This window comes from Diabrotica virgifera, chromosome 1, assembly GCF_917563875.1.
Source record: "Diabrotica virgifera virgifera chromosome 1, PGI_DIABVI_V3a".
Taxonomy (NCBI): domain Eukaryota; kingdom Metazoa; phylum Arthropoda; class Insecta; order Coleoptera; family Chrysomelidae; genus Diabrotica; species Diabrotica virgifera.
The window spans coordinates 41,405,257-41,415,083 of record NC_065443.1 but is presented as its reverse complement, the minus strand read 5'-3'; the positions used below and the strand labels follow the sequence as shown (position 1 = coordinate 41,415,083).

At 31.3% G+C, this 9,827-nt stretch overlaps 1 long non-coding RNA gene across 1 annotated transcript; it reads right to left on the bottom strand.

Moving 5' to 3' along the window:
* Positions 1 to 283: 283 nt before the first annotated feature.
* On the bottom strand, positions 284 to 2,422 carry LOC126886525 (uncharacterized). The gene is made up of 2 exons (XR_007698689.1): positions 2,013 to 2,422; positions 284 to 1,449 (listed from the first exon to the last, which is right to left on the bottom strand). It is a non-coding gene; the product is annotated as an uncharacterized LOC126886525 (long non-coding RNA).
* Positions 2,423 to 9,827: the final 7,405 nt, after the last annotated feature.

The window sequence follows — 9,827 nt, the reverse complement described above, 5'->3', positions numbered from 1 at the left end:
GCTATTTCTGGCTGGACAATAAATTAAAGGAAATGACAATGATGGCTAGAAAAGAAGATATTAAGACACTGTTCACAAAGTAGATAAGGTAAATATAATAATATAATGAAAATAGAATAAATTTTTGGGCGCCAGAAGAAGGATAACTGGGTTAACCCTCTTCCAGGTATTCTACGCTGCTATAGAGTATATTAAATTTGTAGTACAAGTAGGTTAAATGTTATTAAAGATTATTAAGTTATAAAATATATTATCAAGATAAAGGAGTAATAAGAAAAAAAAATCACAATAAATGTATATTTATTGAATGTAACTACCAGATTTTCACAATCTCCGAGTTAAGACAAGTAACTAGTATGTAACTCTAACATGACAAAAAAAAATACTAGTGAAAGTCATTTACAGAATTACCTTACAAATATAATCTAAGAATAATCTTAATAAGGTTAGAAAATCTGAATAAGGGTACCTCTAATACAGGAAGTACAACTTACACTTGGTTAGCAGTAACTACCCTCACCCAATAACAATGGTACGAATATCATACGTACAATTAATTCAATACTACCTGATAATATGAACAAGATATTTAATATATGTATGTACAACTCAATGAGTTGACGGGTACCAAGTCCCTAAGTGAACCAACGGAGTTCTGGATACCAAAGATCCTTTTACCGACTCGTGGTTCTTAATAATAATGGCAAGTAAAACTAGTACCTTCCTGAGGGGATGGGTACTAGGGATTTATTCGAATTTAATATAAAAATTAATAGTTAAAGTTAAATAATTTGAATAATAGAAATTTTTAATGATATTTGAAGTTAATTTGAAAAATTTAATTTAAAATATACTAAAATAATTAAAGGAGTTTAAATAGTTATATAAAAGGGAAACAAGCCAAAGAATAATAAAAAAAATATAAGAGTACCAACACTATTGTATGGGAAAGTATCTGAGCTCAGAGATTCTCACCATGGAGGTTACGCAGCTTTGGGGAACGCTATCAATTATTATACTGTTCTGTAATACTATAAAAATCTTGAAAAGGGAAAGGTTATGTGCAATAAATTTATAAAGTACCTATATGAATAAACTAAGTATCCTGAAAATCACAAAAAACAGTCTAAATTTTTACTTAGAGCAAACCGAATGTTCATCAACACAAACCCCTTTTCACAATCTTCCAATGTTCCTTGCGGTGCGTTCCTTGCTGTGTATTCCCCAAATTGACCGGGATGCAATGAGCACAAGGGGGTGCTAACTCCCTCTTGCAACTGTCCTGCTGGAGGTACAAGAAAACAGGTGGAAAAAAAACCAGTTGAAGGTACAGGCGAAAAAGATAGATATGGAGATCTTCCAGGCTGGTCTCCTAGTGACCGTCTCTCTAGAAGTGGTCTACCTTGGTGGTCTTAGGTTTTCTTTTTTTTTATGATTTCATAGTGGTGGCTAAAAAAAACACATATGGTATTACTACCAATCCACCAATGTGTCAAAAAGAAGCAAGAGAAACGAGGAGGTGTTTTTATTCCTATGGGAATAAGAAGAAATAGGTCATTAAGTCCAAAAACTTGAATGACTAGACAGCTCGACTCTTTATTAAGTTGTTATCAGATGACCTTGTTCAAATAACACATGTGATTTTCAATTTGGCTACAAGATATAATTACTGTGAAAAAATATTTCATTATAATATATACACAGGTATATAGATATATTATACAAGGATGAAATATAGTATGATTAGGCAATGGATACTTGTTTGATCATGGTTCAAAAGATAGGAGATCTGTAGACTTGAAAGGAATATAAAAAAAATTGAGTTTAAATTAGCTCTATTTTCCAACAGAAAGCACAAATTAGCAAAGAATATTCAATTATCTCTCGATGATTTTGATCCATGAAAATAAACCATAGAAACCATGAACATAGACGACATGAAACTTAATTAGCAAGTTAGTCAAGAAAATTTCAATATGGCGGAAAATAAATTAATAAAATTTTTTATTTACCAGGCCGGAACTCATTTTAAATCTGCATTCAAATTCTTCAACTTCGTATTCACTAATAACTTTATATTCCCTAATGCTGGATGGATTCAATCTTTAATTATAATTTGGATCTTGAAATTGTGGGTAAAATATCAAGCTACCGACCTGCCACTCCGACACACTTCTAGAAAGCCAATGCCCTCTCGTTAGCTGGCTGACGATCTCCGTGGGCAATTCAATTCCCCTCTCCCATCGATACGCTGTCAAACGCAAGCAAACCAATGTTGCCACACTTAAAATGTGACGTCACAAGCATTTAAAATTCTGTGATGGTGTTATGTTATATTTTAATAACCATTGAAAGAAAATAATTCTAAAAATAATGAAATAATATCTTCCCATCAATAATGGATTCTATAAGGGGCGGAACGTCACATAAACGTCACGTAGAAAGACTTATAAAGTGTGGCTCATAAGGCTTATCATTCTATAATCGCTACAGTTTTTAGGACGTTGTTTTTTTTTGTAGGGTTATCAATTCGGACTTTAACCAATCTTCGGGGATATCACCAGTCAAATAAACATCATTGAAAAGTTTGACTAGTATTCCAATGTTTTCCTCATTTATGAGCTTTAACATTTCTGTAGGTATGTTGTCAGGACCAACGGCTTTCTTGTTTTTTTGCCAATTTTATAGCATGTAGTATTTCTTTAGTATTTCCGGTCCTTCACCTTCACCATTACACAGTTCATTTATATAATTATATCAGGTAGTTCGAATTTCGTGTTCGTCTATTATCTTTTCCCCGACGAATCGGTTATAGTATGTGGAGTATTCTTATGATCTAAATATATCACCAAGTACTGTCCAATTCGATGTTATTTTCAAATTACAAAAAAGAGCAATAAGATATCTGTTTGGCCTCAGAAGAACAACACATTGCAGAAGTTACTTCAAAGGTCACGGAATTTTAACCCTTCCATCTTTGTATATTTTAGAAACTGTTTGCTTAATTCGTAAACATCTACATGTCTTTCCACCAAGACCTAACCATGACTACTTCACGAGAAATTCTACGTTTAACGTCTATTTGCCAACCCCGTCCTCGGAGTTAATAAAGAAATCTATATTATACTCCGCAAAAAACTTTACAACCATCTCCCTCTACAAATTAAATCTGCAGCATCTTTCCCCAAATTCCGTAAACTGACAAAAGCCTACCTATCTGAAAGACCATATTATTCAGTAGAAGATTTTCTTAATCAATAACTAAGAAAATACAGTACCCTTTGCAAAAGTAGTATTTTTATTATTTTTTTATCTATATTTGGGTGTCATATGCAGCAGCTTAACTTTTAAAACTTTTTCTATTAATTACTAGGTAAACTATGCATTTGCAATTTATTTTAAATTTTGCAATTGATTATTTGTGTTTAACTTCATTATTGTTATTATTATTTTAAATATATTGACGATTTATGTAATTTTAGTAAACTGGATTTTTATTGTTTTGTTTTATTGACTTTTGTCGATAAAATTGTACAATTTTTCATGACAGTAAGGCATATTTTTATTCTATTCTATTCTATAAACACCAGCTAATTCTCTAACTTTTTTAAACATGTTAAAGCATTCAAACCAGTCCCTTTAATTGTTCAACAGTGACACTCTCCTTCATCTTCATACTATACTCCTTCCTCCTTTTATCTTTCCCTGCATTGTCAGTCTCATCATTTAATATCGCTATCCCTTCATGAGATGTCCCAGATATTGTGACTTTTTTATTTTTATGGTGTTTATTATTTAGTAGTTATTCTTTCCCGTTTCTCGCAATACTTCCCTGCTTGCTTTTGTTTCTGTCTCCATGCTATTCTATGCACTGTCTTGTCTTCTGTGTAACACCACAAAAGAAATGGATTTGCCACAGATTGAATGAGGAATTCAAAAATAATATTTGGTGGCTTACTATTATTTTTTAATTCAGACATTTACCCCTATGCGCGCTAAAGATAAATACAAAATTCTTATTTGTATGTTAGAAAATGTATAATAACCACCTTTTAAAACTCACCAAATTCCATTACAATGTTGCGAGTAGTTTCGGAAAAATCGTAAAAAATGTGTAAAACTTTTTTTTTCTTCAACGCTCTTTATAGAGTGTGGCAAAGCCAAACGGAATAAATTCATTATTTCGTAAACCGGTGACTTTAAGGAAAAATCCCGAAACAAGTGGATTTTTATTATTAAATTATGATTTTTTGGTACATTTGTCATACTAGTGACGTCATTCATCTAGACGTGATGACGTAATCGATAATTTTTTTAACTGAGATTAGGGGTCATGTGCTAGCTTATTTGAAAGATTATTCAATTCTGTATTCAATAGTATAAACAGTAACAGAATTAATAGAGAAAGTCATATATTATACACTCTCTGATGATAGTTTACGAGCTTGAAACCGGATAGGGTGTTTATGATACTCTCTAAGGGCCGGTTTCACCAACGACAAATAGTAGTTTATTCTATGATTAAAGTTATTCAACCATTAAACTGACTTTTCTCCATTTTACTAACGTCAAATACGACTTTTTTTTATTTATCAAAAAAATACTTACTCTTCGAGTAAATTGGCAAGTTAATCTAGCTGTAAATATTTAGAAAAAAGAAAATACGCGAGTTTAACTTTAAATTATCAAAATTATATTAAAACAAAATATAAACTTAAACGTCTAATAAATTTTATTTGACCAATAGCTATTCATTGAATTATTTGTTGTTGGTGAAACCGGACCTAAGTGAATTGAAATATGACGTCTCTAGTTTTTGTTTTCCATCCATCCAATGGCACGACAGCCCAAATCGAGCCTTGGCCTCCTTCAATAAGCTTCTCCAATCATTTCGATTTACCGCTGTTCTTTTCCATGAACGCGTTCCCAGGAAGTTCCTGGCATCCTCATCGACTTCGTCTTCCCATCTCTTTTTAGGTCTTCCAACGGGTCTTCTTCCCTGCATTCTTGCAGGTTTTGTTTTACAGCCAAATTATTATTTATTAAAAGAATTATTTATACAAGGTATCCAAATTTTTTTTTGGAAGATGGTAAAACTCTTTATAATTCACACCGTCCCCTATTAGCCCGCATCGTTAAAACTGGAGACCGAGTTTTAGTTTGATGTTAGTAAAACTGTATATTATAGTTCAGGTTCTGGAAGTATTTGAGTATGCAAAACCTGAGAACCGGCAACTATATTCGGATTCTTTTACCTGCGACATTGAACAATGAAAAACTAAATCTTGCCGCAAGGTGCGCTAGTGCATTGTTATCCCCTCCCTGCCGCTCTCCGCGCCCTATGTTAAGTGTAATACTATTGACTGTAATACATACAACTGTTGACATTTCCCATTAATTTTGAGGAAGCAAAAAAATAGCGCCATCTAGCGGTGTGAGTAGGATAACCAGAACAATCTAACCTTACATTTATAAAGTTGCTTTATTATTGTTTTTGTATAAGTGTTTTAACTATTTTTATTTTAATTTAATTTAGCAAAATTAGCTCGTTATTAAAAAATTTATAAAATTAAATTTGAATGTTTACGTCAAATTTTACGTTGTCAAAACGTGGTTCAACTCAAGCCGACAGTGGCGCTAGTGGCAACGTGCTTCCAGATTTCTGTGGGAGTTGGATGTATTACAGTCAATAATATTTGGTAAAGTATAGCGGTATAGCGCTTGACCAATAGGTAAGACAGTGGGGTAGAATGAACTCTCTATAGACTAAAATGGTCCAGTATTCCAGCAGCATCTATAATTTTGGAAACTAAATAATCTTCATAAATTGAAAGATCTGTGTAACGTTAAGCCCTCTGGAGTCTTTAAAGCTAACTAATAATTGGAAGATCATCGCTAGACATACCAAATTTTATATGTGCAATCTTTTAATTTTTAGTTTTTGTAATAAAAATATTTTTATTGCAAAAACAAAAAAGTAATAACATGCACATATCAAATTTAGCACGAGCATCGATGATATTTAAAAAATGTGCAGTATGTATGGACAATGTAAGAACAATAATAAAACAAACAAATGATACTAATAAGTAATAATTATTATTTATACAGTGCGCTGGAATAAGTGTTACCACCCCCTTATTAACTTATTTATTTTTAGCAAGTAAGCAAAACGCTCGGACAGGTCGATTTTTAAAATAATCATAGTATATTATAGCATCAATGTTTCGAACTTTACGCGGTCCCTCTTCAGGTGAGAGGCATAACTTTGATTTTTTTAACTGTGAAAATACATCATGTATTATCTCATTTAAAAGCGTTTCAAATACTGATTAAAATAATGTATAACACTTTAATCCTTTTTGGAAGCGTAGGCGCAAAATTTCGGTCGAACTCTTTTTAAACGCATTTATTTTTTTCAAATCCTGAGAAAACTAATAAGTATTTTTGAAAAATTTGAACACAGAATGAAAGATTAGATTATTACCGAGGGCTGACAATTCCTTAGAATAAACAAAATGTTTCTCTTGAATGATGTATTTGAGATTAAAAATCAGACTAAATTTTCTCTTCTTTCCGCCCCTGTGACTTATTAAAATAAACATTATAGTAGTTCTCAGGGACATTCGACCATCGAGCATACTGTAATATTTCATTCTGAGTTAAAATCTTTTAAAATATTTATTAGTTTGTTCAGGATTCGAAAAAAATAATTGCATTTATAAAGAATTTGACCGAAATTTTGCGCCTACGCTCTCAAACAAGATTAAAGCATTAGACATTTTTCTAATCAGTATATCAAAACCTTTTAAATCAGGTGTAACGTGACATACTTTCCTATTTAAAAAAATCAAAGTTATGCCTGTCACCTGAAGAGGGATCGGGTAAAGTTCGAAACATTGATGCTATAATATACTATATTTATTTTAAAAATCGACCTGTCCGAGCGTTTTGCTTATGTGCTAAAATAAATAAGTTAAACATAAAATAAATAACTCTGGAATAAGGGGGAGGGGGAAACACTTATTTCAGAGGACTGTATAAATCTAGACATGAATCTTAAATATATTAAATTGTTTTCATAACACAATGTCTTCATCAGATTGAGTACTACACTAAATTTACTCATATATGTATTGAGTCTATTGAATAAAAATAAGTATTTGCTTTTACTTCCTCGTATTTAAGTATTTACTTAATAGTAAGTGAAAAAAGCATTAAAGAAATGACTTTATTCAATTAGTATTAAGTAAATACTTAAATACTTGTAAGTAAAAGCAAATACTTCTTTTTATTCAATAGACCCAATATCTACATATGTATTCTCAGCTACACTATACCTACATAATAAGTTGTAAAATAATTGTTCTACCTTAGGAATTATTCACATTACCTGGACACAACTACAGTTGAGGGAACAAAAATAATTTATACACTGAAAAAATGTCTAGGTATTAATAAATAAAATATAAAATATTTACTTCACCTGAGTACGAAATAAAAACTTAATACAGAGATATAAAATGGACATAAAACGCATACACAACAAAACAATCTGACACGTGTATTGTGGGTTGTGAGCACTCAATTCAATGCAAGACAGCGTTGCCACATTTTATTTAGGAAATGTTTAGCTAAAATCTACTTAATCAAAAACTAAAATATACTAAAACTTTATTAACTTTTTTTATATAGTTTAGGTTTTTTTATAATAATAACAACAGTTAACCTAACTAGCAATTAATATAATGTGAATGTAAAAAACCAAACATTTTTTACATTTTAACAGGGAAACAAAATGGCCTAGGTACGTATAATTAATTTTTATCAGTTTCATATTTAATATGTTTCTATGATAATATTTTGTCATCCATTGATTTTAACATCAGCATGTCGGGATCAAATTTGGTACAATTCTCAACCTCATTCATACCTTCTTTGTCAAATAATCATGAAAATACATTTTTTTTCAAAAGTTTATTGCGATGATCAGTTTTAATACGGTTAAAAACGGACAAAATTCTTTCGCATTTTACTTTAGAAACGGGTAAACACAGTATTTTTTGCAAAGTTACATTGTTTAGATATTTTAGTTTTCCGTCGTTAGCTTTTAACCTTCCGATGACCAACCTTTTTTTGTTACACGGATGACCAAGGGGGGAAAATGACCCCAGGTCAAAAATGTCAAAAATGACAATTAACAAAAAAATCATTTTTTTTTTAATTTTTTAATTTTTTTTGGCATGGGCTTTATGTCATTCAGCCAGTCACAACATGAGTATTAGTGTCATGTGTAGTGTGTATATTGAGTAAGTGTCTTGTTACTTTGCAAAGTCGACGTCATTAGCGTAAAACTACTTGTAATTACACATAATAGACGCTATTTTACTAAACATCAACTTCAGAATATATTTTTTATTCGTAAAATATAGGGAATTTTTTTTATTTCAAAATATGAGGATATCTAGAATGGTGTTAAACTCAAATAAAAAATGAGTTAAAAATTAAAAATACTTTTGAATTTATTAAAGAAACACATACGCTGGGGTCACAATTTCCCCGAATACCAGAACTCTTCAATATTATCCGAAATACTACTTGCACTGCTTCTTGAAACAACAAGCAAGTTCCATTTCTCTGTATTCATATCTACGTCCTGAATCTTATTTTCGGTAATGACGGTTAGGAAATTGTAACAAAATGTCAAATGTAAATAGGTACCATAGGTCTGGATCCCGCGTATTAAAAAAAAGGTGATTAATAGCAAGCTGAAAATTTGTTAATAGCTTAAGGGTGTCTAGTCGGACAAACTTTGATATATGGGAACACTGGAACAGGGGAAGTTTTAATTGTGGAACAGGTTAAAAATTTGGAACGGTCAGACCACAAAAACGGCACACGTATTTTGTCCGACAGAACAGACTTAAACTCTCCGAACAGAGATTAAACTCTCATGCAAAAATCAGACTGCTATTTATCACCAAATGGGCGTTTTAATGACTGGAACATGTAGAATATGTCAAATGACAGGAATTATGACAGGTGATAAATAGCAGTCTGATTTTTTGCATTAGAGTTTAATCACTGTTCGGAAAGTTTAAGTCTGGTCTGTCGGACAAAATAAATGTGCCGTTTTCGTGGTTTGACCGTTCCAAATTTTTAACCTGTTCCACAATTAAAACTGCCCCTGTTACAGTGTTCCCATATATCAAAGTTAATCCGACTAGAAACCCTTAAGCTACTAACAAATTTTCAGCTTGCTATTAATTAACTTTTTTTTCATACGCGGGATCCAGACCTACTATTAAAAAGCTAATTTCATTTTAGTCATAACAAGATATACCAAATATAGATATACCCAATATAGATATACCAAAAATCTACTAAAAAATATTGCTTACTAAAAATCTATCTAAAAAGTAGAAATCTACTGAATGTGACAACCCTGATACAAAATAAACACAACTGTCAAACTCGAAATTCAATTGTCAAATATTATTTTTCTTTTTAATTAGCTTTGTACCACTATACAATATGGTGCAAATGAAAGGATTAAATTCGTTATTTCATAAACCGACGATTTTGAATCAGGTTGAAATCCTGAAACAGGTCGATTTTTATTTTTAAATTATGATATAAAGAGGAATTAGAAATGAGCGAAATGAATTGAAAACAAACATACAGAACATACTAACTATAATGTAATAAGCACTATAAAGAAATATTCGAGGCATGCAACCAACAAAATGAGGAGAGAGGTCAGCAGGAAAGAGAAGAGGATAGGGACAATCGAGTAGACGAAATTCATATCAAAGATATTGAAGGAG